Raw genomic sequence first — 22,488 nt, 5'->3', positions numbered from 1 at the left:
TCCCCAGTTTTCTGGCTACAGCTTGCATTTTTGTTCTATCAATTAATTGGTTCATTTGCTGTCACTCTCAAATGACCACATAGAGTTCTAAAAGATAATTGTATTTTTCTACTTATGCATCACAAGTTGTACTATATACACAACATGCAAACTAGCATACCCAAACTAAGCAGAGACAGCCTACTGTGCTTTTAAATGGTCAATGCAAGATTTGTTTAGCATCTGCTGAAGTGCTTTTAGAATACCCAGTTCCACTTGTTTTTTGGTGGTTTTTTTTGTTGGTTTTGTTTTTGTTTTTGTTTTTTTTTTTTATCTAGAACAATACATTCTTGCCCTTGCACTTACAAGCTTTTTAAAAATTTCATCCCTCACTAATCCAGGTATTTGACACAGCCACCATCCTCCCTTGCCTCTAACACTACACCTCTGCTAAACTCTTTCATCTCTTCCCTGCCTTCCCTCACAAGCACCTTCTCTTTGCCTTTGTTGCTGCTCCTGACTCCCAGGTTGCCATTTCCAAGTGACCCTTCAGCACTAACTTGCCTTTTCTTCAAAAGGGAGCCTTGCAGAGTTAGATGCCTGCAGGCTAATGGGAAAGGGACACAGATCTACCAATTTTTGGTATTCAAGTTATTCGTGTCTCAGTTCTTCTGCCACAGAAGTGCAAGAGAGGCTCTCTTTTGCTTTAAAAGAAACTATCAGTTATGTCACAACCTATGGAAATCCAAATCACTTCATCTTTGCTGGCAGGAATACAACTGTAAGGGCATGAAAGAGAAAAAAAAAAAATCTCATTTCCAAAGGAAAATTACTTTTCTGGATCATGATACTAATGCTGTTTACCTCAGGATAAAGAATGAAGCACAAACTATGCATTATGCCATAAAACTAAATACTGCTCTTTCCAACCATAGAAAGCTGTTTCTTGCCCCAGGTGAGGGCAGCCTCTGGACCATAAGCTGACTGCTGGCCTAAGCGTGCATACGCCGCTCCTGTAGTTGAGACAGTATAAGCACAGCAGCATCACACAGGAGTCTCGCTCTGTATCATGTCACTAATAACTGTGATATACAATAGCAAAATCTAGGGATTTAACAGTCTCAAATACAATCTAAGCTCCCATCATTTTATTTATGTAATTCTTTAATAAAACTAATGTAAAAACACTTTCAAGGGGAAGTCAATACGTTGGGCGGCCATGCAAATATTCACAAATTCAGACAAGAATAGTTTCACTCTCTCCTCCATTGTACTAACATATCCACGGATGAGGGAACAAAACCAAGATAAAAAAAAAAGTCCGTCTGATATTTGGTATCTAGATGAAAACTGCTTTAAAATGTCTTGTATTAATAGAATTATTATAAGTCATTCAACAGCCTCACTCAATGTTAGGTTTTAACATATCACAGCTCTCATTCTACAGCAAATCAAATGCAAACTACTTCTTTTCCCTGAAGATGCCTTGCTCAAGAGGGGATTTTATTCTGTAGTCTGTAGGTGCCCTAGAATTGATATGTATATGTTAATGGAACAGTATATAAAGTCACCTCAAAGGCAATTGGTTTAAAATTGTAAACCCCTACAGATGGGATGTAGGGTGACAAGTTAATTTAAAATTAGATTCCTAGATATAGTGCACACCTGATAATTGAGAGAAGTAGGAGGAGGGAGAAGAAGGTTACTGCTCTATATTTGAAAAGGTGAATCCCTCCTTCATTAGAGGAGGAGAGGAAGGAAATCCAGAACCATACTGAAATGGAGATTGAGCTGCCGATTGCAAGGATTTCCAAACAGCTACAGGGGTTGGGGATGGATGTACTGGTGCTTGTGCCTTTTCACTATGGGTAAAATCCATCCAAATTAAGGGAAGCTGTGGGGCAGTTGTTGGGAGAGTAGAGAAGGACCACTGAACACCCAAGTCTCAAAGAGCCCAGCTCATGCTCTTCCACTGCCTTCTCCTCCCATGGAGGTACAGCAGCAGAAATCCCCAGAGGCAATATTGCCTTAATCCCTGTCACTGCTCAGAATTGCCCCAAAACCACCCTGTGAGAATGGTCCCTCCATGCCTTCCCACAGCAGAGGCGCTGCACCAAATCTCGTGCCCAGTTCCTTGCCAGTCTCGGCTCCAAGACTGGATTTCCCACCCAGAGCCCATGCAGAAACCTCAGCCCCTTCCCAATGTTGCACACCAGCAGCACCTACTACAAAAGCTGAGAGTGAAAAGACAGGGTGTGCGCGCTGGGGAAGAACAACCGCCCTGTGGAGCATTTCCCCACTACGCTCAAGGAATACAAATATTTTGTCATTCCCGCTTCTGCAAGGCCAGAGGGTTTGGTGGTGAGAGTAACACAGTATTCCTGCAGACCATATTTCTACCTATGGTAATTATCATTTGTGGAACACCACTACTGTGGGAGACAAAATATAACACCAAAGGGAAGCAAGAAATATTTAGCTTTAAGTTGTCAGCCAAGCACACCGCTTATAGGAGGAACAGATAGAACAGAGACAATGCGTAGAAAATAGAGTCACAGTAGCTTCCTATTTTAATAACGGTTCTAATTGCTGACACTCAATTATTCATACACAGCTAATATTCCTTCTGTGCCAGAAGCACTGCAGGGGCTTTGAAGGTAAGAGTTGCCATCCTGACTTAGAAGTATGTTGTCTTAAAAATTACTTAGGCAAATACTTGTGTATGAAATATCTCGAAACATACACAGCAATGTGAGCACTATGCGCACTAGGAAATAAGCCAAACTCTGTAGGTTAAAGTAACATGCACAAGCGTGCCCCGTTCCTAGCTCCTGAGGCTCCTGCATTTTGCGTTGTGATTTACAGGAATCCCAAGTTCATTTTCACAACTGACGTTAGAACTGCAATTGCAGGTAAGCACATACACACATTCATGCCCAACCACCCAGAAAGTAAATATGCAAGCTGGACAGAACATCTCTAGAGATGTTTCATGACAAAAAGAAAGCAGCGGCAGCAGTTTACTTCAATTCTAAAAAAAAACCCCAAAAAACAAAACCCAACAACAACAACAACAACCAAACAAAAAAACACCAAACCAAACCAAAACAAAAAAAACCCAACCAAAACCAAAAATAGAGTAAAAACTACATGTGGAACTCACAGAAAACAAGAAGCAGCTCTGAATCAACACAGCTGAAAAAATGTAAATCAAATCTTTGTATCTCCCTTTTCCCACTTTTACAAAAGAGTCAACCTAAAAGCACAAGGATGTAAAAATGCTCTAGTTTGGCAAAATAAAATTAAAAAAAAAAAATTGCATTCCATAAAAGACCTATTATTAGCTTTGTCACTGTTCCATTTGTCTTCAATGTCTTTTCTAATAAAACCTAGAAGAATGAAGGGCAACATAATTATTTTTAAATCTCTATGTAAACAAAAAGGGCTGCCCCTGTTTATTGTTTAGTACAGAATTAAACACCATATCAATATTAAATTATTTAGGGAGCGGGCTGTGTTTATGTTGACCTTACCTTCCACTGATCGAGAATTTTCCATTCACACCTAATAGGAAATAGCTTACAGGACACAGAGTTGATTTTTATAGTGTCAGACAAATCCACTTTTCTTTCTGAACTAGATTTGTACAACAAACCTTATGGTCAGCCTCCAAGAGGCTTTTGTCTTCTCCTGCATTACGAGAGGGTACTTTAAGTGATGCCACATTAAGCTTTTTAGACTACATACCTTGAAACTACTGAAATACTATGGAAACAATCAGTCACTTATTCAAACTCCCTTTATGCTAACAATTGACTGACTACAGTTTCTTCTGTTAGCTAAGCCCACAGTACATTTTTCTTGCATATTAGCCAAAGATTGTTTGGAATTACTTTTCAGCTTTTTCTCTTTGATTACTAAATACCCTTCAGCCTCCCAGTATCTGAGGAGCCTCCGTGAAAAGAGCCCATCCTATTCTTAGCTGCTGCTATAGAAGAAAGAGAGGAAACTGAGGAAAGAAGAAACAGCTGACATTCTCCCCCTGGTGTTAGGATCTGTCAGCAAAGAGAAAGGAAGGGCAAAGGAGATGCTAAGAGCATCACAAAAATCCCCAGGGCCCTTATCCACACATGAAAGCACACGTGCACGCCTGTGATGCTGTGGACTTGAGAAAAAGAGATCATTGGTGACAAGCACAGTGTATCACAGGGCACACCTGGGGACCAAAGAACAGACATTTTTAAGACAGTTCCTGCCTCCTGCTAAATCACCTGGTGTGCACTTCCAGTGAAGTGGAAGATTCAGGTATCACACGCTGCCCTCCACCCTCAGGACCTCTGTCTCAGACTCACCCTAACCTTTCCACTCAGCAAGTTACCCATGCCGCTGGTCTTACTTTTCCCCACATAATACCCTTTAACACTACCTCTCTAAAAAAGGTCCTCTTGTCCAACTGGGCATCACTTACTCTTCTCAAATATCTTTATTTACAATTTCCACATATTTTTGCTTTCAAGTATTCAGCATTATGCCTTCTGGTTCCCCAAATTCTCCTTAATTATTGCCTCCAAAACCCTGCAGAAGTTGTGCACAGACAAAAGAGAACTAATATATACTATATACACACACACACACACGCAGTGTTTTCCTCATATAACAGCTTTCTTCATATGATATACATAAAGTGTGTCTTTGCAGACCAGCATTTATTACTCCTGTCAATGAGGCTGCTTGAGTTTCATTTTCAGCCCTTACCTGTCATAAGCAAATATATATAGTTTTACCTGCAAGACAGAAACTGGACTTGAGACTACTCATTCAGAGGTTAAAAAGCTCTCAATTTTAGGTTTGATGTGTTCTGTTTTGAGTTCTTTTTAAGAGAGATTAAGCATTAGCAGTTAAAAAAAATGGAAAGTGATATTTCCCTCCACTGTTTGTACGAAATGGTACGTGCCATTGTTTAGACTGTACATTAAAATCATTTGTATGTTTAATATCAGCACAAAAACAAAAATCAAGAGTCATAAGATACATGGGTTTCCCTTTTATACCATTTAGCTTGCAGTGCTAAACAAACCCTGTTTCATTGCTACTTTTCTAGGTGCAGTAGATAGTTCTTTGTATCTTCAGAAACAAAACCAGAATCAAACTCATGTGATGCTTTGAACTTTTGAAGGAATTCTGTGTTTTTCTGTCCTTTAATTTAGCTCTGAACAGTCACTACTGTGATCCAACATATCTACCCCATCAACTCCAACAAGTGTTTACCTACATGCTTGCTCTACCCTGTTATTCAACAATTGTGCAACAATGCTTTAATTTACCAAACCCCCAGGAGCTGTTGTTAACATTTCCCATAATTCTGCGGAAAAATGCAAATTTATACACTTGAAATACACTATAGGAAAACACTGTACTGAGAAAGGGCTGAACAACCATTTATGTAGCTGCAGTGGATTGGATGTGGTCAGTAAAGGCGAGAGAGAAGAATCCATTCATGATGAAAAGCACGTTATCCATGACAAGGCTGGGAACTAGTTCTAGTAGCACTAGCCTAATGCTAACCTAGAATGAACTATTAATTAGTTTTAATTTCTGCAGCCAGTATGCCTAAGATAGGCACAGCTAGTGAAATCCTGGCATCCCAAACTGGAAGAGCAACATTCCCATTCATGTTAAGATGATCAGGATTTTCATCTGTTGCTACAGTAGCAAATAAATACAGTATTCGCTTCTTAACTCTGAGTGTGGTCTCAGTAACAGCAGAATAGGGAAGAAGTGGCCACACCGTTTGCTTAGTTCAACAGCGTGTAGAAACTTCTGGCTTGATTAGCTTTTGTATTAGGACTCGTTAGAGAAGCCACAGGGAACGAACGTCTTTCTCCTTCTGCACATGCACGGAGAGCAACAAAACTTGGCAAAGCAACTCTTACACATTGTGTTGCATGAGAGCAACAAAATCTCATTCTCCACAAGCCTCTGCCTAACAAAAAGGCCTGATACAGCTTCCTCAATTTGTAGTGTTTTCTGTTACAGGGCAGATCCAGGGTATAAAAAAAAGCTGAGTATAATTATTTCTTATCATACAAACTGCGTGGAGAAAATAACAGCAAGACTAGCTGCAACCATACTAAATTCAGAATAAGATTCTGAGATACATTTCTTCATATCTTCTAAGAAATGGAAATATTAATTTGGCATGTTAAAATTCACACAAACCCTTGACCCATTGCTCTTCTGCCAACGACCATGTTCTACCATCTTTTTTCTTGTCGTATTAGCTTTCTGATCGGTAAATAAAACTTTGCCACTTTTTGAAATTACTCAGTACAACAAGGACAGTGAGAACACCAGCTCTTGCCTGCCTAAAAAATTAACTAATTGTTCAGCCAATAAGAATCATCACTGGGACTGACACATCATCACACCAGAATACTCTTATGATGCTCTGCTTTCCTAGCTTTCTTTTAATGCAACTGGGATGCAAACAGGAAAGCTGAGAGCAAGAATACTTCAAACAAGACAGTTCCTGCAACAAGACGTACCAGAAATGGAAGAGTACATCGTGGTACCAGCAGAGATCTAACTTCACTGTGCTAACTACTCTGCTGACAGACGGAGGGGCACATTTCTTTGAAGAATTCTTAAGTGGTGGAAAAATGGCGTACGAGGTGATACGAGCAATCCAAAAATCAGTCACTGAACAAAACTGACCTCTTCCTGCATTGCAGATCAATGCTGTCTCTACTGGACCTGTCAGTTGATAGATTTACAGGGCACTACAAGATGAGAGCAAAAGCACATTAGTACAAGAGATGAACATGCTTACAGGGACACGTATATACGAGATACTTAAGCACCAAAATAAAGTATTACTTGTAAAACAACAACCAAAACACTGATGCTATCAAAAGCTGTGCAGGCTACACAATCTGCCACAGGAGCTGCAAGACTTTGTGAAAAGACCCCATCACATCAACGGTTTTGCCAACCAATTCAAATAAATGGAAGTGAAACATGAGAGAAGAGTCAAAAAAAGTGAAACCGAAACAAAAACAACAAAACCACTACAACAAAAATCTATATGACTTCTCTCTTAAAGCCTATTAATGCAACTAGAAAAACCAATCCTGCTGATTTTAGCGGGCTATATAGCAAACCCATGAATAACAAATATTCTTTACATTTCACATCAGGGGAGATTCAACTGGTACAAAATGTTATAGTGCCTGTGAAGCATCCTGGCTGGAAAGCTGTCCAGGGATTAGAACAATTAAAGACTACTCAGGCTCTGCCCCTTAAATCTGCTTTACTCCAATAAAACCATTGGATTTTTTCTCTCAGCTGCAAGAAGGATTTGGCCTTAAATTACAATAGTCTGATAGCTAAATTTACAGAACTAGCAATACCCTGAAAATACAGAACCTCAGAGAGAAAAGAGAGCTCAGGAAAAAAATAAACCTTATGGGATTATCAATTAAGATATTTTAGCTTCCAAACTTAAAATAAATGGAAAATATGCCATATGAACCTCTGCAGATATTAAATCATTTTATTTTTATTATATTGAGACCCATAATTGCACCTGGAAGGAAGGAAAAACTGGATCACTTTGTCCCCATTGGTCTAAAAGCACAAGTACCATCAAGAGACATACCTGACTCACTGTCAGTGAGCAGCAATGAGACCTGCATTAGCAAGCTTCATATGAAAAAAAATAATTAGGACAGTCAGAAGAATTTCAGAGAATTTAATTGTTCATATAGCTATGAAATAAAATATACACTGTTTTGAAAGTTTAATGAAACAATACGCCTGTAAGGAGTGCTGCATCGAGCCAATTGTAAATACTGCCATGTATTTCACTACATATGCTAAATAAACCTACTTTTGGACCCTAACTTTATCTTCTGTCATGTGCCTGATATTTAAAACTTAGGATTTGTTTTGGAAAATTTGTTTTGGACTGTACAACACAGTTTATAGGTAGGCTACAAAACCCAGAATCCTTTATTGAATCACATGTGCATGCATTTTACCAGACAAGTTTGACAAATTTGCATTTATCCCTTCCGCCCAGGATAATGTGTGTTTGCATAGAAATAATCTTCTAAGTAAAAACAGGACTGGCTTGACTGGAATTAATAATGTCCCCTCAGAGAACTGAGGTGTTCATGCTGAAGAAGAGTAATTTGCCTATGGAGACAACTTATGTATGAACAGCAAGCAGAGACTAAAGGTCTCTGCACTCGGTGTTAAGCATGTATCATAATTGACAATGAAAAAATAAATACCAAAACAGAAAAATATTTACAGGAGGACATAATCAAGATTCAAGTTTAAGCCTACCTACAGGTTGCTCCCATCCTGCTCTTTATTTACAGAGTAGTCGATTGCACCAGAATGCAGTTAATACAGAAATGTTTCCACGAGAAAGGCCTTGCTAGTACTGCTTTTTGAAAATTTGTTATAAAGGAATGTTCTTATAACAGACATTTTCTGAAGGTAATCTTGCTATAACCCTAATGGCTGCATGAAGCAAAACAATACCTTCAGTAAAGCAGAAGCCAGCAGCTTTCCTAATGCAGCTTATAAAACCAGCGTACGCAAATTTCTCACAACCCTCTATTTCAATTTCCATCCATGTCAATATTCCTCGTTTACAGCTCTTCTAAAAAGACTAATAAGCCATCTGCATCTCTGTTGAAGTAAAGCTTACAGAAAAGACTTCACTGAAAAAAGGAGAATATTTTAAACTAAAACACGTATAATTAAAAATGTTTCTACACTGAAAAAAAATGGAGATGAGTAAATCTGAGCTATTTATTTCATTGCCTTTTCTGACTTTTTCAAAGTATGTTAGAAAACACGCATACCTGATACAGCCAGACTTTTAAGTGGAACTGACACAGTGCAGCAAACATTTTGTTTACCAGAGACGTTTATAATTCAATTTGGAGACATTTGCAAATGTTACCTTTCAGCCTGCCCTCTTAATGGGTTCTTTAACAACTCAGTAGATGCACAGTAACCGTGGGTATATTAGGATAATCAGTCTCAGCAGTAAATTATACCATCTAGCCTTTTACTAATGTTTTAACCTCAAAATCACAAAAAGAAAGAGCTGTTTCAAGCAACACAGACCTTCTGGTTCAAAGGAAATCTGTCTGGTGGACATGTTACATAAGTGAGAAAATCCAGTGTCAAATGATTTCTAAGTAATTATATCCTGAAGATTTGTTCTTATGTTTGGAAAACTTCTGGGTGGTTTAGTTACTCGAATCTTTAGAGTGCAGTTCAGATGTGCAATATCCCTCAAAGGAAACAAGGGAAGTTTTATCTGACAGGTAAAAAGCAAAATTAAAATGTAGTTTCCTTTAAAATTCTAAGTTTGGGGGTTTTTTTAATAACTTTTAATATTTTTGAACAGGTTATTATTTTAAATGACTTCAGCACATTCCCTTCAGCAAAAGGAAAGTCTATTAGACTATACTGTCAAATTCCAAATAAAACATATAGACATTTCCAAATGTCAAAACATGGTCTCTTTTGCAACCCTGAGCTCCTTAAAAAAAGATACTGACTTCGCAGTGAAGTGGAACAAAACGCTTTTAAAAAGCATTCTTAAAAAAAAAAAAAACAACACTGAAAAAAACACACAAAAAATCACCACACCACAAAAAAAACACCAAAACAAAACAAAAAACCACACCCAACATTTCAAGATCCTCAAGTCACTAAGAAAATTCAGGTACAAACTTCAAAAGCTGGAGAGAAGGAAGATTTCTTTTTTCACCTTTCTGTAAAGTGTCAAAATGTAATATTAATTCTTCCTGTTCTAAGAAAATCTAAAGAGGACTACCAAGCTATTAAACCTTCCAGTGGATCATTTGTGGTATGAGTTATTAGCATAATTGGGGGCACACTTTATTCTGACCTTTGCAAAACTTTCATTTCCCAAATGTGATAGATACAAAGTGCTTTTATAATACCAATAATGATTATTTCCTATGGGAAACTGCCAATTATAAGTTGGTGAAAAACGCTATACCGGATGTACATTGAGAAAATGAACACACCTACCAACAGTCAGACTAATTAAAGCCATTCTTCAAATATTAATAAACCTTTTCAATTCCATTAAATATAACCTGTACATTTTAGTTCAATTGCATCTTTGTCAGGCCATTCATTCAACAATAATAAATGTTTGATTAGTGTTTAAATACAGCATTTATGCTGAACGTTCACCTTTCCCTGGCAGTAAACCAACAAATGTGGGAAGCTCTTTTAACATTTAACCACTTGACTCAAGTTCATATTGTTTATATCAAGTCTGGCATCGCATCAGCTGCCAGCAAAAAAAAAACTTAGATACAGAAACAAACCCCTTGTCTTCTGGACACAAGTCTTAAAAAAAAAAAAAAAAAAAAAAAAAAAGGCACAGCAAGGATCACATGTAAGGATAAGCAATAAACTGTCAAAGAGCATGTGGTTTGGTTTTATAATATTGACTTACTGACTCCGGTGCATTCTGCTGAGGTCACAAGTACAACAGGTAGCAGATTCAATAGCATCCTTTCCTGCTCTCCTGTCACCTGCTGTCTTGTATAACCTGCTGCCAAGGTTCAGTAGCTAATGTGCACCAGCAAGAAAAGAAGGGACAGAGAGGGTACAGCCAGACAAAACTCCTGAACACGCTAACTTGACAGAGGACAAGACAACCACCTTCCCACCAACACACCCTCAACTACCCAGTGTGCCCAGCTCTACTATGTGAGTATTTGACATGCCAGAGGAGGAATGCGTTTTAGCAACACCAGCCTCAGGCAGCTAGTTTGCAAAGCATCTTTTACAGCAGTGAAACCATATCACACAGAAACAGGGAAGCCTTCCAGAAAACGCAGTCTTCGAAGACATGGCGAACTCAATCTCTTCACAGATAGCCCTGGCTTTTTAAAGCTCTCCCTGGATCCCACTGGATGAACAGATAGAGTTGGTAGGCTGCAGAATCATACTAGAGAGTAAAAGAGTAAACTAAACACCATTAAGGAATACTCAGGACACAACCATGTGCTCACCCATCACAGAATGGGCTCCAGCTCTTACTGATTAGCCATTCTGTACGGTGTCGCTTTAGCTAAATTACCTCATATTTAAAAGGCATTTGCTGTAATGTCTTTGCTTTAGTCATAATAATTTTTGAAGTAAGTTCTTAGGGTCTGATTCCGATTTACGCTCTTGACAATTTGCAAACCTTCACAAGATGAAACAGACATTAAAGTGAATGTAAAAATATTTTACTACATTTTTACAGCATCTGTAGATTAACACAGCAAAGTAGAGTATTAAAATAATGACAAATCTGATTTCAAATCCTATGTGACAATAGAAAACACTATAGAAAATAGAAAAAAAATAGAAAAAAGCCAATTAGTTTTCAGGCAGATAGACCCAAGTGACTTGTAGACGGGCTTGTATGCCTAAATGTTTTTCTGTTTTTCCCCCCACAAAATACAACTATGTTATTCGGTCTGATAAAAGACACTATGTCTAATTAAAGATTTCACCTTGCTTAGTTCCAACAAAGCCACAGCTAAATACCATGCCAATGTCTGATATGAATCCTTCGGAGGAAATGCAGGCAGAACTGCTTTTTGAAAGAAATGATGGGCACCAGCTTCAAATTCAGCAAACTCAAGCTCCAATTCATCTGAACCAAAAACTTCCCTTATTATAACTCAGGTATTACAGAATATTTGGTCTGCCTTTCAGAGAGGGAATGAAATGGCTTAGTGGACTACATGTATCATTCAACATGTGCAAAAACACACCTTACTAGGCAAAATTTAAGAACTCATTTACTTAGTTTTCACAGAGAAAGGTTCAGAAATAACTTGAACAGAATAACCAAAGTATTAATGTGAGGCAGACATGCATGACCATCTTGCTGGAAAGGACTTACTGAATTCATAAAGCCTGCTGCTCAGCCTAGGTGAATTCAAACGAAATATAAGCCACAAATATTTTAATAGCTAGGTTAACCAGCTTTTCTCCTCCCATAAGATCTCTAAAGAAGGGAGGATGGGGTTGCTTTCTCAAGGCTCAGCAGGAACAAAATGACTGAATTTTTGTCAGACTGAGCAACCCACTTGCTCACAAACAGGAGCTGGATATACACATCGGACCATCTAGATCTGATTTAATGAGGTAAGTGAAGTACTGCTTCCTTTGTATGAGAAGACTCTGATCGTCAGGCCATTTATAAAAAACGCTCACTGCAAAACAAGTATAACTGGCCAAAGTCTTCCAAATATACAAATGCCTGAGAAAAGGACTCTGCAGATCTTGAAAAAGCAGTCTATAGATCAGCACAAGAATTACTTGTAACATCTACAGCAGTGCTCCCAACTGCTAACCCAGACTGCAAAAGATCTCATAATGATTTTGTTTACAATCCAGATTTTCAGTCTGGTACAGATCAAACAGCAATAAGTGCAGTTACGAAATCTAAATAGATTTACTCAGTGCTTTTCACTGTAATGTTTAACAAGTCTTATTAATTTTGAAAAGAAGAAACAACAGTTAAAAATATAAACAACTGAAAAATGGAATGTGTGTCGTTAAGCAATAAACAACATTCCATATTTCTCTGTCGTTCCCCTTTGTTTTACAGAAAATAACTAGACAGCAGTCCCATTGCTCTACATACTGTAACTTTCAAAACTTGGCAAAGCAACTCTTACACATTGTGTTTCGGATCCAATAACTCAATACGTGCTTCAAAGATCTGGCAGCAATTCGTTTGGGAGTTATTTCCTACTTTTCTGGCTTATGCAACCTGTCATGTTTGGAAAATTTACACTTAGTAGATTAAGAGGATGTACACAGAGAAAGAAGAAATCATAATAACCACAATAATTATAAATGAAGTTTTTAATTCAAATGTGATTTGCCACATAGATATTCCCATTGCCTGCAAGAAATCATTCTGATGCGGAACAGCACATGCCATCTTCTCAGATTCCAGTTTTCACAGGTACTGCGATCAAAAAGGATTTGTTTAGGTGAACAGCTGCCAACAGGGCAGACTCTGTCTCTCTTTCTCACACACACACACACGCACACACTCCCTGTTCTCTAATGCAAGACTCATTTTAAGAGCAACAAAATTACAACAGATAAGATATGAACACTGGAACAAAAGCAGGTTCTGGGACAGCCACTGGATGATGCGGAGTTTTGCCTTTGATTAGAATCTGTTTACTTAAACACTCAACCAAGCATTGCTCCTCTAAACCAGACCACAAATGTAATTAGAGAAAACATCCCTCTGAAATTTTCCATAGTTCGGGTGTTTAGAGAAGTTGAAAATACTGGAAGGAAAGAGAAAAAATCCTTTCCAAATACAATGCATTTTCTGGCAGTAATTCAGTAATTTTCTTTTTGGCTTCACCAGAAAACAATTAGAGCTAAAGATGAATGCACTATTCATGGGCCATAAGACGGCACATCAGTTTAAAAGAAAATATCTACTGGGCAAATGCTCTTGGTGTATCAATAGTAGGGCTTGGCAGATAGTTTTGATTGGAGATGAGAGTCAGAAATGAATAAAACATTGTCCAAACTCAGCTGTGCACATGACCTCGTGCTTTCTTCCCCACCACATATGTATTTCCTATATCTGACAGTTTTATTATTACATTCCCCACTTTTTGTCTTGCTTCATTTATTTCGCAGCTCTCCCCATGCCTTCCAGACTGTTCTGCTTATTCTTTCACTTTACACTTCTCTTTTTCATACACTTGGCCTCAGTTGAAGTCAACGGCAAAAATCCCACTGACCTGTCTGCAAAGGAATCCCTTGGGGACATGGGAATGTCACTCACCATCTCTGCCTCTGCTACCACTGCTCTTCCGCTTTCACACTGAGTCATGCCATCTGAGTTTGAGAAACTAGAAAGGGAATAGTTTCCTCCACTCCTTTCTAAACCCCTCTTTCCATTTCCAGACATGTACTCCTGCTGGTTAGTTAGAGCAAACTCTTGTCTGCTGGTTTCCTCCTGGAGCCAATTTAATTCACTACAAAGGAAGAAAGCAACCCAGAAAAAAAAAAAAAAATGGGGGAGAGGGGAAACCACAAAGAACCAAATATGTCTTAGTGAGGCTGAGCCTGCATAGAACAAAATGGTCTGCAAAAACTCCACTTTCTGCAGGTTTTATTGAGGCCTAAAAACATGAGCTGTCATTTTGTGCCTCATTTTCTAACCAGTTCTTCCTACGTTATCCACTTTTGCATACAAGACCAGGTCTTTGCACATTTTAAAAGAACAAGGTTCTAACTTTGGGCAATGATGAAATATAAATTCTGAGTAAAATAACACCATAGCTTAGTTCCTTATATAACACTCCCATACGTTTTCAAAAAACAGCAAATAGTCTTTCCTTCCGGGGGAGCGGCAGATAAATCTTAAGGGGAAAGTTTTACAAGGAAGTCACTTAAAGAAATACCCAAACAAAAGAAAACCACCTTCCTCAGCCAAAGATAACTCATATCATAAATAACCAAAATATACAGGAGCCAAGATTAGTTTCCTCCCTTTTTCTCAGGCGTGGTTTAAGACAGACCTACCATGGAAACAATGGAGTATATTCAGCTCTCATCTCAGAGACATGAACTATTTGAGGCAGTAGTCTGGTGAACTTCAAGAGTCCTCTCCAGAAGTCCACCAGTCACTCATTCTTTCCACACTAAGTTCTGTTCTGCCAGCACAAATGAAATTCAATTCAGCTGAAAAAGAACCTTTTAGAATTTTATTTAGCAGGTCTACTTTTCAGCCAGATCAGTTACCTGATTCACTAGTTACTTACACAGGCTCTTGGTGTGAACAAGCATCCCGTGACAAGAAATTAGAGGCTGGGAGTGAGACTGGGGACTACTTTCTGTATCAGAAGCGTCAGTTTAAATGTACATGAAACTACAGGGAACCTGACAATGAAGACGATAACTACTGCCATAAATTATCTGTATGCTTTTGTTATCACTTGCTTTTAGCTCCCAGAGCTCTCCATTCTCTCTGAACCATCAACCTTTCTCAGTCTGAGACCTTCGCCAGTACATACTTCCTGCTCCTTCCATGCTCACCTTTCTCACCAAAAAGGTCTACCCTTTATTAAACAGAACAGTCTTTCAGAGGAAAGTATGAAGACTACATGGTCACAAACAGCAGGGAATGTTTGGAAGACAATGCTTCATCTGGATGCAGTAAGCTTCATTTGTTTTTCTTTTGCCTCTCTATTTTTGTTTTATACTGTTGACACCAAGTTTTAATGACAGAAGATATTTTAAGCATTCCTGACCTAGAAATGTGCAAAGAATAAGAGAACTTTTATTAAAAAAACATTGTCCATCTGAAGAGAAACTCAGTGTATACTCCACCTAAGCAAGCTATGCATGCTGCTTATGAACAGCAGAAAACTTTTCAGACCTAAAAGAACTCGATTTCCAGAAGCCAGAAATAGAATGCATGAAGAATCAGATAGGCTGTAGCATTCATGGCCAAAATAGATGCTACAGAACAAAATGCAGTTCAGGTGGAAAATACCCCCACAAAATATCTTAATTGCTGTGCTTATCAGGGACAATACGAAGATACACGGTGGAGACACAGTCTAAAGCTAGCATTAAAAACCTCTTTATTTTCACAACAGCAAACTGAGCAAATTGCACTGGTCTCTAACAAGAGGGCAAGTTCTCTTCTTTATTCTCCCTTTTAAAGTGTCAGTTCCATTTTGGGAGCAGTTATCATGCCCCATATAATGACCAGGAAGCAAATACTTTAGGACTAAAATCCATCCTTAATTATGATATGCTGAGTGGGTGTGACAATGGAGTTAGTGTAGATCCACACTGGAGTAAGGAAAACAAGTGCAAAATATCCCTGTGATGTAGCAGAAAGATTACACAGAGGGAAGTTCATCGGAGTTTGGTCTTTTCAAGTAAAGCAAGTAAGCAGTGTTACATTAGAAATTACAGTAGATAATTCTGACAAGTATGTTGGTGTGAGCAGCACCACATTAACGGGATTTGTGTTTGCACTTGCAGTACTTTCACAGCTACAAGAAGATGTGTGTGGCTATATGGCCCTATTTTGGAGGCCCTAGAAATGTGAAGAACTTAGTCATGCAAATCTACCAAGTGTTCCCTCAACCGTTAAAGCAAAAACGGTAGTTGCTTCAGCTATAAAGATCACAGCAGACATATTCTGTTAAGATTCAATATTCTCCAGAACCTAGGTTTTAGAAGAGCCAGTAGCGAGCCTTCTATTTTGTAGCCACAAAGGGAAGGAAAAACTTCAGCAATGGTATGATTAAGTGTTAATAATCTTCTTGAATATAAGACAAAGTTGCATCATTTCACTCCTATCCTATATCAACCTTGAGGTTCAACTGCTCTGCCCTTTGCCCCCACCCTGCCAGGGTCCATCAGAGCACACAGACCCCTTGATGAACAGGTGTGAATCTGGAATATACAGCAGGGTGGACAAACACCATTTACATGCCCTGGAAGGACACAGTTGAGAGTATCTCTCTTCAAGCCTGTTTCATTACCTAGAGCCGTAAGAACTGCTACCCTGAAGGAATCTGCCAGTACCCTGATATTCTCCTTAATGAAACTATAAAAGTAAGATAAATACGAAGCGAACTTCTTTTTAATATAAAAACTAAATACAGACTGCACAGCTGCAGAACATACAGAAACAGGTAAAGAGAAACAAAAGTAAGTCATACACGCAGATAAATAGACCTGACACGCTAGCTCCTAGTATTCCTGCCCTCCTTTTGTGATTCTAGCCAGTAGTCCATTAGGTGCTCATAAACTCTGGGCTGAGGATCCAGTTACTCAATAACATCTTTAAACCTCATCAATGGACAGTGTTTTAATAGTGGGAATCTTTAATTTCTTTACAGTTCAACGTATCTTTGGCAATTGCTGTAATTTGTATTTCTCCCTTCACCTTCATTCAGTCAGGAAGGCATTTCAACTTTTTCAAGGCAGGGGGGAGTCAGACAGCAGTTGGAGAAAAACATCAGTGTTCCTTCATCATAATCTGATTCAACTATTGCCTGCCTACAGGATAAACAGAGTCAACCAGTGACTGCTCCAGTGTGCTGCTGAATCCTGAACAGAATTATTAGCAGACTCTCTTTTCCACAAGGCTGGGCTGTACTCAAATCAGACACTGAGACCTTTCCTCATATTTTTAATGTAAATTACTTCTTTTTTTTTAATGACAAAGTACACAATCACGTAAATAGGATTAACACAGGCAGCACATAACTGGCTCTTACTGAACACAAGATAACAGTGATGACTAAAAACCCCTTTGGGGTTGATAATGAGGCTGGGGTGAATGCTGCTCTTAGCTCCCCATCTGAGAGATACAGTGATACACGAGTACCCACACAAGAGCACAGGTAATTTCATCAAAAATACACATGCCAAATAATCTGACTCTATCCTTTAATTTACAAAAAAAATCTGCAATTCTAACTTGTAAAAATACCACAGGGATCTTATTTCACCTCCATAAAAATCAGCTAAAAAGTGGTGATGAATAAAATCAATGAGGTAACTGTGATAATCAGTACATTGTTTTAATTATTATTCCAGTCAGGAATGCCCAGCGAACATTATGCGCAGCTTCACATTATAGACTTCGACAGGCAGTCAGCACTCCTTCCTTCCAACAGTGTTAGAAACCATAGCTGATTAAAAAAATTTTCTTTGGCTAGTTCTCTCTTCAGCTCAATCTCTTTCCGAGTAGGAAAGGGGTCAAAGTTCCTATAGCTCCTGATGGCATTAAAGGGAGCATGATTATAGGTAATGATGTGTTATGATAAAGGCAACATCTCCCATTTGCACACCCTCGTCCTCCCACCACTATGTAAATAGAATAAACCTGTAAGGACACACTGGCTGACCTCATCTCCTGAAGAAATACTGTCTAGAATCACACTGTAATGAAACAGACAATAATGCACGATGGTCTCACTTAATCTTTAATAATATGATGTTTTGGCATGCTTGCTACCCAAAAAACTTCTGTGTAATAGTATTAACTACGGTACGCTGCTCACAGACCCTAAAACTGTCTGTACAAATGGTGACTGCCTGGGGCTATTCTTGTTTTGCTTTTGTTTTGTTATTGAGCCAAATTCTCTTTGTATTTATTCGATGTAAATTCTAAAGTTCTGGAATTTGCTTTTCCTTTGTTCTATAAGTTTTTGAAGTCTTTGACTTTCAAGATATTGTGCAAAACCGACAGCATATCCTTATGCTATGTTTAAATGGTTAAAAAAGGGTCCAAGTGCAAAATGAAAAGCAACATCCCTACTTCCTTCACCGAACTCCATACGTAGTGGCTTTTCCCTCTATTACATAGAGTGTTGTTTTGAAAGCATGCAAGATGCTCAAATGCAATAGCTACTGACGGTAAACCAATTCATACCCTACTACAAAAATTTCAGTAGAAAGAGCAGTGAATGAAGTTCTACGCTCTACTTGCATGTGCAGTGCTCTGCTCCTACGCAGTAAGGACAGGCATCAAAGAACTCATTTAAGCTAAACTGAATGGCTTGCCCAACAGGGCAAGGTTGAGGTCTCACTCAGGAATTTTGTGCCAATTTGGTGCTTCTGGAGGTAAAGTAGCTTTCAGACAGCAGAAGCCAACAGGGTAAGAACCCTTGATGCCAGTGGGAAACGTAAAACTACACTCAGACTAGGAGTACATACAAAGTGAACGTAAGTTTGTGTGCAAGTGACCCAACCCTGAGTATTAAAAAAAAAAAAAAAATTGTTTTTCACAAATTTGAGGTGAGAAGAATCTGCTGGAATCACAGCGTCTTAAATTGCCTTTGCAGCTGTTTTAAGAGTGGCTCTACATTATCGCTGTACTTTAGTCAGGCCTGAGGTGGGGGGAAACAAAAGATCAGTTTCTTACTCAGAAGAATTACTTCCCAGAACGTTAGGCTACTACAAAGAGATGAGGCCACTGAGGACCTCGAATACCCCCATCTGTCTATGTCACTGATCCTCACACACACACACTTCTTTCTTAGTGTCAGGGTGTGTGGTTTTCAGGAGAGCACAGCATACTCTGAATTTGCAGTTATAACCTAAATTTCTAATAACTTCTCTCCTCTCCTAAACCCCAACTGTTCTTTTTTCAGAATACATTTCTCATTCTACTAATTCTACTAATATGGACAGCACAGCATTGAAACATTAAACTGTATTTTAAACCTGCAGTAAATAATCTAGTAAAAAATCCAAATTAAAATGTTAAAAGAACAGAAAAACACATACCTTTTGAAAATCAGAAATTACTCTGTAGAAATTTCCATTGTAGAGAATGTCTTCCTGTCCCTAAAAAAAGAAAAGCAAAAAAGAAAAGCCTTAATTGTGTATAGTAATATTTAATTACCTAATAAAACCACAGAGAACTACTTCCAAGACCTTCTTTTTCCGCCAGAAATAATTTCTTCTTATGGATCAGAATATGTACACTATAGCAAGCATGAAGATTGCACACTCAGTGAGTTTTTGTTTGAAGTTCATTTTATTTTGAGATTCCCTTCTGTCTTTGTTATCTAAGCAAAAGCATCATAACTGCAGGTGAAACTAGCACGTGGTATCCATTCTTCCAAGCATTTAAAACTAGAAAGCAACCCTACACAACAGAGACCAAGAATGGAGCAGTGTGTCAGGAGCAGAGCAAAAAAATGCATTTCATTCTGAGGTATATAATCAGGACTATTTCTCATCCCAGCTTTGGGTAAAAAGTAAATTACACCATCGTTATTAGTGTTAAAACATACTTCCCCCATTGCTTTTGCCAACACTTCAGAAGGATGATAGCATCAACTAATTCACTGATGTCCACTACTTCTGTCTTTACCCCTTCTATTTCTGTGGGGAAGGGGTTGGCAGCACAGGGGCATTCGACACATCTGTGCTTCTGGGGAGCACAAGTGGGTAAAGGGGTTCACACTGTTCCCTCAGCTCCAGACATCAGGGCAGCGATAGGGTCACAGCAAAATCCTAGTGACATTCTAGGATTTTCATCTTCTGCAATATACTCTGTGCATGATAAAGTGGAGTACTTCAAAGAAAATCTGACCTCTTCCAAAGCCTCCTCTGAGGAAGCGCTTGCACAGATCCTGTGGCTGTCACACCTGTATCAATAATACCAACTGCTTTACTGTTGTTGCTTTTTTCCCCGCTTCTTTAAAATGCACAAAACCAATTGATTTCTATATCTAAGTCATTTGTATGAGAGCTTAAAATGGACATGAGCACAATAGCCACTCAACAAGCAAAGCAGCAGATTCACAGAAAACAGAACGAAAAGGACAAAAGTGTTCAAAAATGAAGTAAAATCCAAATTTAGGTTAGAAATCGATGCATTGTAAGAGAAGATGTTTTAAAAGAAAAAAACAACTGTGTTCAGCATTGAAAATAATATGAAATTAACTGTAGCTCTTTCAAATGAAACTCTGTAAAGAGCTCCTGCACATTAGGACAGAAGCTGTAATTTTCTCTCTTTCATTAAGCTTCACCTTTTTTCCTTTAACGTAAAATAAACCGAAGCCTAAAATTGAGAGCACTCACTACACACATACTCAGGATTAAATCTGACCTGATACCTTTTAAGTTTTATGAGGTACAGAAGAAGAGAAAGGGAAAAAAAAAGCCTCAGCAAGATTAGAAACGGAGAGGTTCCAGCAAACAAGTGTCTCAGCCAAGAGAGGACAGAGCGCGTTGTAGGTCTAGCGTTTGCCTTGAACACTTCATGGTGCATAAAACACCCCAAGCAGCATACTAGAGGGACTAAGAACCACAGCAATCACAATTACAGCAATGAGAGCAGTTAAAGAAAATACTTTCTTGGTCTGTTTAATTCTCCAAAAGTTGCCAAAAACTTCCATTAAAACAGTCCAAAACATAAACAGCAAGTCTAAGAGGATGATGGCTAGGTACTTTGTTCTCATTAAATATTGACAGCGTGCTCTTCGAGTAAGAGACTACACAGTGCCTTTGTTTGATTTTTTTTTTTTTTTTTTTAAATGCCTCAAACTCTCTCATTTTGCTAGTGAACTTTCAGGCTGGCCTCAGAAACTCATAATGACATGACAAGGTATCGCTGGGTCTCCACCACCTCACAACTGCACACAAAAATGTCCTTACACTTACTTCTGAGGTCAACTAAAGCCAATTTAATGCTAAAATAAACTCACTATTCAAAACATGTTTCTGTCACAAAAACAAAGACATTACAAAAATATTTTCAAGCATACAAGCTACTCTATTAGTCTGCAATGATAGATACACCTCAGATTTTTTTTTTTCTCTTGCAGCTTGTGGTCAAATTTCAACATGGTTACATCAGCGTAAAATCCAGCACAGCTCCACTGAAATCAGTAGCATCATACCATACCTAATGCACGTAACAGAAACAGAATCTGCTTCTTAACTGGTTTTAATCGTTTACAGCTTTCTGGGCAAAATTGCCATTGGGCTCTGAAATTTCTCATGTTCCATGTAAACAGATGAGTACAATCTCATAAATTTAATGAAAAAAATCAGTTTCTTTTTAGTTATGCAAATACCAAAAATCTTTTCCTTTTCACCAGTTAAGTATTTCTTCAGAAGCTTGTTTGTGTTCAAAATCTCCAATGGCCCTTTTAGCAAGACTGTAAATTCTTTGAGGGAAACACTTAGAGCCAGAGTCAAGTCTCAGTTACAGAGGCAGAAACACTGAGCAATCCGTAATGCACAGTAACCTAACTACTGACGGGGAAATGGAGAGCAGCTGCAGCCTCAGGTTTATCCTTTGTTCCACAGCTGGCTGTAAAGCCTAAAACAGAAAAAACCTATAATTTCCATTTCTCTCCTGTTCCAAAGAAATAAACAAACAAATAACTTTTAAAAAGAGGTAAATAAGCTGTCTTAAGTACCTTGATACCAACTTTTTTGCAAAGGATCATTAATTTTATGTTCCTCACTTCCTGAACACCTAACCAGACACCACAGGATCTCAGTTGCAACTAAACACCTAACCAGGTGTTGAGGCATCAAATTCTGAAGTGTCCAATGTTCATCATTGGCCATAACACAAATTTCTTAACTGTTTGTTCAGCAAAGCAAGACTTGTTTCTTGACTAGTCACCTGAACATTCCTGTCACCTTAAATATAGCATATGGGTTGCCTCCGTCCCTCTCTCTCTTCATGTGACTTAACCCCCTAGTAACCTACTAGGAAAGGACTTAAGTTCTCAAAACCCCCAGGTAAATCACAATGATCCTTCAAAAGGATGGACAGCCTTCATCGAGACTCTGGTCTTTTCAACAGATTTTATTTTTTTTTTCCTTAAGCAGAAACAAGTTTTCATCAACAGGGATCTAACATACAAGTTTCTTTTTCACCTGTCATTCTCTGACATGATC

General features: G+C 38.4%; 1 protein-coding gene across 5 annotated transcripts in view; it reads right to left on the bottom strand.

Moving 5' to 3' along the window:
- The window catches only part of PLCB4 (phospholipase C beta 4), a 208,890-nt gene that overhangs the window by 168,501 nt on the left and 17,901 nt on the right, over window positions 1-22,488 (bottom strand). For all 5 annotated transcript variants that reach the window (XM_087775128.1, XM_087775126.1, XM_087775127.1 and 2 more), the window contains exon 2: window positions 19,348-19,407. The gene's annotated coding sequence lies outside the window, so the exon portion shown is untranslated. The remainder of the gene's footprint in view (window positions 1-19,347; window positions 19,408-22,488) is intronic.

Source organism: Nipponia nippon, unplaced genomic scaffold, assembly GCF_047370975.1.
Source record: "Nipponia nippon isolate SJK-2023a ecotype South Korea unplaced genomic scaffold, ASM4737097v1 scaffold_4, whole genome shotgun sequence".
Lineage (NCBI taxonomy): Eukaryota > Metazoa > Chordata > Aves > Pelecaniformes > Threskiornithidae > Nipponia > Nipponia nippon.
Note: the sequence above shows the minus strand (reverse complement) of the source record. Positions and strands in the feature narration are given on the sequence as shown.